The sequence below is a fragment of the Saccopteryx bilineata genome, chromosome 3 (genome assembly GCF_036850765.1).
Source record: "Saccopteryx bilineata isolate mSacBil1 chromosome 3, mSacBil1_pri_phased_curated, whole genome shotgun sequence".
Classification (NCBI taxonomy): Eukaryota; Metazoa; Chordata; class Mammalia; order Chiroptera; family Emballonuridae; genus Saccopteryx; species Saccopteryx bilineata.
In genome coordinates, this window is record NC_089492.1 from 61,652,707 (window position 1) to 61,658,058 (window position 5,352).

At 36.4% G+C, this 5,352-nt stretch overlaps 1 pseudogene; it reads right to left on the reverse strand.

The window, feature by feature from the left end:
• Positions 1-1,939: 1,939 nt before the first annotated feature.
• LOC136332458 (small nucleolar RNA U13) lies at positions 1,940-2,050 on the reverse strand (annotated as a pseudogene).
• Between the last annotated feature and the right edge of the window lie 3,302 nt (positions 2,051-5,352).

Here is a 5,352-nt window from a genome sequence, read left to right on the forward strand (position 1 = left end):
TTCTGCTCTCATGGGCTGGACTGTGCTTGCACTTAGGCAACAGCCACAACCAGCCTTCAGCTTCTGCCCCCACCAAAGGGACCGCACCTTCATGTCCCACTGCCACCCACCCTCTCGTGAGCACTTAGCAGTGTGAGGGTGGCAATGCAGCTCAGACCTTAGCACTCAACACTGTATCCCTGATGGCTCCCTGCTTCTAAGCAAATCTTTACTCTGGCTGCAGCAGGAGAGGTTCTGTTTGGCTGGTGACCTGCTTCCCTTTGCTGGTATTGTTCCTGCCACACAAGTCCCTCCAGGCTGTTGCTCGCTCCTGGGAGCTGGGCAGCCCTTTCTGCATTTCTGCTTTTCCTACCAGTCTCAGTGTGGCTTCTTCAGTGATCCTTGATTAAAGCGTCCAAAGTTGGTTTTTCCAGATGATTGTTCTTAAAATTAAGTTGTTGTCCACTTTGGTTCCGAGAGGTAGAAGTTGGTACATCTGCTTACTCCATTGCCATCTTGCTGCCCCTCCCAAAATTTTTTTGAAATTTTGTTATCATCAGGAATTTCTGTTGTGGTATAGCCTTTTCCTTTAGAGGAGGGAGAACTTATTGACCGTCAGGGGACATAAATAAGAAGGTAATGATTGACACATGATTACAGGCACCTACATACTATTGCATAGAGTAATAAAGTAAGTAAAGATTTTACCACAAATTGATACATATGTGCTAATAAGAATCTAATACCATAAATGGCAATAATGGTGATGTTAAACATTGGCAAGAGAAATACACATAACAGAAATGGTTGGAGAATATCATTGTTTCTCAGAAAGTTTCCTACAAAAGAAAGTTAATAAACTTGATTTTGGAAACACAGTTGGGAACATCTGGTTAAGGGTAAATGGAGAAGGAAACAGATGTGCTATCACCAGCATGGATGGCTGGGCAGTTAGAGAAGGGGAATGATACATCTTCATATAGATTATAAAACAGCTGCAGGAATGTGATCTTGTTGTGACAAGAAAGTTGAAACACCCAGACATCTGCCAAAAACCTTATTCTGCTGAGAGCAGGCCTTTGAGAAACTCTTCTATTGCCTTGATGAGACTTTGTTTTGCAAAAAGATAGATGTTGTAACATGTAAAACTTTGAGGCTAATTATTATCAAGAATGAAGAACTTACTGGTGATGTAGAAGTAATATAACATCTCAGATTTTGTAAGAAAAAATAAGGTTATTCCCAGAATAATCAGATATATAGATTAGTGTTGAATAAATCTAAAATAAAATCAGAGGCAAGTGTAGTCCATGGTCAGGTATTTATAGAGAAGAATGTGGTTAAGATTGATAGAAGGCCCCATAGAAATTCAGAAAGCAAAATATACATAGTCCCAATAAAAGGAAGAAGTATATAAATAAACCAGTGGGGAAGCATAAAAATATCTTTGCTGAGCTCCAATTTTATAAGGAATCGAGGAATCTACTAATGTTCAAAGGAGACTCACATAACAAAAACTGTAAAGGATGATAGAAGAACTAAACCCCGGCCTATTCTAGACTTAAGATGAATGCTAAAGAAACTGACCAGTACTATAGCTGGTGTGTGTGTGTGTGTATGTGTGTGTGTGTGTGTGTGTGTGTGTGTGTAGATGTGGGGTCTCCCGCTGGCCCTGTTTAACATTATTCTCTAGATATGGGTGAAAGGGCATCTCTTTCAAGCACCACTATCCACTAGATGTCTAGGTTCTATCTGCCCCCCATCTTTTTGTCTAGGTTTATAAATATGCTGGAAATTTGCAGGGGGTAATTTGGACAAAGCCAAAAAATATCAGGTTATAGATATGGTAGTTTCACTCAATGGCAACACCTTAAAAATTATAGTACAGTAATACCACAACCAAGATATTGTCATTGATAGAGTCCACCAATCTTAATCCTAATTTTTTTATTTTTTTTCATGTCAGATGGGTAGTGTGCTGATGTCATAATGTTATATCAAGGTTTGAGGGAGGCGCATCTCACACAAGACCACGAATACCCAATCATCACACTTGTAAACTACAAAGAATCCATTTTTTTAAAGCTTTGCTTGTATGTGTTAAGTTCTATGTAATTATATCATATGTGTATGCTCATGGAGCTAGACAACAGCTCCAGCACCATGGTATTACCCCCATGTTGACCTTTATGGCCATACCTCCTTTTCTCCAGTTCCTCCTGCCCAGCTCCTGGGGACATTTAATGTTTTCTCCATTTCTAAAATTTTACATTTTCTTTTACTTTTTAAAAAAATGTTATGCAAATGAAATTTTTTCATATATAATCTTTTGGAATTGGCACTTCCCCCCACACAACAGTTTGGTATGTCTTTAGGAATAAGAAAAAGGATATAATCTCTATTTTATAGAATATAAAGAAATAAATGCATAATCAATTGTCATGTTTTTTTAATTGAAAATAATAGCCACAGTGGAAGGCCTTGAGTGGCATTTGCTGCCAAATGTATATGACCAGTTCCAACCTTTATTTAAAGCTCCAAACCCAAATTTATACTTCCTTCTGGAAAGTTCCACATGTATCATTTGAAGAAAATTAAAACGTAACATGTTCAAAATTAAATGTGTCACATATCACACACACACACACACACACACACACACACAAATCCTCTGTTCCACCTGTACTTCTTGCCTTAATTACAGGCACTTTATCCCTAATGTCACCAATATCATCTTTATGTCATAGTCAGCGTTTCTCACTCCTGCCATTTGTTCACTTTACCTCATTATCCTATGGTTATTAGCACCTTAAAATTTTTCTGCTCTAAGTACTTCTGAGTTGAGCTTCCCTCCATTCCCATTACCCCTGTCTAGTAGGACCCTCAACATCTCTCTCTTAAACTATTACAAAGCATCTTAGCTGTTCTCTTTCAGTCCCTCTTCCTTAAATAGCTAATTAATTCCATCATCTTTCTGAAGCAATTATCTGATATTATTCCTTTGACATTGATCATACTTATCCCATTTATTTGGAGCACATTTGTCTTCTCTTCTTCTTTTTTTTCATTTTAGCCTTTCTATACACGTTTATTTTATTTCTCTTATTCAGACACAACCTTTAGGTTTCCCAGAAAGGATGGTCCCATATCTCTAAGGTATTAAGTGAACTCTCATAAAATACAACATACTAAGTTGCTTTAATTTGAGAACAGCTTGAACTTTATAGTCTCCAAACCTTTTTTTAGATTTTAATCATGTAAATAGTGGTTTTTCCTTAGGAATAGTTATTAAAAGAATTTAAATTAAGTAGACTACTTCCTGAAGGTGTTCAGCTCTCTGTAGTTTTTGTTTATTTGCAAACTGTTGGATCTAATTTTTTTCCTATCTAGTTGTGCTCATTGAGTAATCTATTCAATTTTAAAAAAGGTAATCTACTTCACCCTATGTTATAGGTCCATTGATTAAGTAGGCATGTCCCCTAAATTCTATTTTTTTAATTGAAGAAAATATATAAATTCTATATTTGTTTTTTTTCTAACTAATTTTAAGTCTGTGTTCTTTGGGTCAGTATTCTCCATGATGATGATCTGGGCTTTAGGTTTCACTCATCCAACATTGACCATTTTTATCTATAATTTTATTGTAATTTTGTGAAAATTTAAGATTTTCAAGTATTTTATTGGTCTTTGCCCCAGGGGTGGCTCCCAATTATTAGCTCAGCCCCAGGTGGGCAAACTTTTATATAAAAGGGCACAGTGTAACATTTTAGTCTTACTGCTGCGCCTTCTCTGTCCACGCACTCAGATCTGACACTGGAACACAAAAGTGGTGTAAATGAAACAGAATCCAATGGCTGTGGCTCTGTTCCAGTGGAAACCTTGTATAGGCCTCTGGACTGGAGACTGGAGTTTTAGAACCCCTGAACTAAGCTATATAAAAAATCAACCTAAACTCCTCCTTACCCAGGTCCACAAAGGAACTACATTCTGAGCCCTAGTCACAAATGAGTCAGTTGATGCCATCCTCCTACTTGAAGATGTGCTAGTGTGCAATGGGCATATGTTTTCCTACTTGTTCTCCTGGTGTTGTAATGAATGGAAGCTGCTCTGGATGTAATAGATGCATGTAATTTAGAATAAAAAAGAGAAATATTCTTCTTTACATCACTGCTATGGGCTTTCTGTCTCATGTTAGGTTTCAGACAATTGATTTTGTTATAAAATTGTCTTAAAAGATGAATATGCATTATTTAAATATCTCAAATCCCAAATGATCACTTTTGGCAGATGCCCTCCAATATTTAATTGGCTTATATTCAATGACTTTTTATCAAATTATTCATTTTCACAGAAGTGTAGTTTCAACCAACTTGTTTTTCAGAGACCTCTTAGAAATTGAATTTTTTAAAAGTTAAATGTTCTGTGAATGTTATATGAGAAGTCTTATGCTGTTTGAAAAGTTTCCAAAATACTGACTTAAGATATTCCCTATGATATAAAATTCATGGATTTTTATTTCACACCTGTCCTTGTATTAGGACAGACCTGGAACTGTCTCCTTAGGAAACCATGACTTTCCCCCTCAAGGATGATTTTGGCTCATTTCCTTCAGAGATAGTCTTATATTCATGAATATGTCCTGATTGAATTCTTTTATTTTCTTAGGACCACAGGAGGATAGGATGATGAAATTCTATCCTCCACTTAATTGATCACTAACACATATGGAGTTTGCCCTTTCTCAATGTCAGATAATTTGAAATTGAGTTTTTTGCTTTGAAATTGTGAAAGTTAAAATGTGAAAAATATAATTCATGAACCATTTCTGCATGGATATCAATATATTTATTTTATATCAGTTTTGAAACCTTTTTAGCAGTAAAGGAGAGCAGACTATGTCACCTCCAAAGATGCCTGTTTGGCAGAAGGATGGTTTGGGCTGATTGGTTTTGAGAAACTGCAGATAAAGGAGAAACTGAAAAAAGAGTAGAAGTTACCATTTTGTGAAGCACATCTACTTTTATAAAGGAAATTCTCTCTAAATGTATCTTCCTCACTGTCCCAGCACAGGTAGAATGACTTGAAATCACCAGAAACTTTTATCAATGGAAAAGGGACCTACTACAGTCTGCCTACCAAACCGAACCCTTGTTGACTATGCTTTTCTTGGTCACTTCCCATAATTGGCCTCTTTTCTTCCTTCAACATTTTTTTTTCTCTATCTCTGAAGATAGAGTTCAGGTAATGACTTGGGCTATTTTTGGGGAGTTATTTATTTTCCCTGAGTATCATCCTTACATACACGAGGTATACATTTTAACAAACTACTGTTTGCTTTTCTCTTGTAATCTGCCTGTTATTATAGAGGGTTTC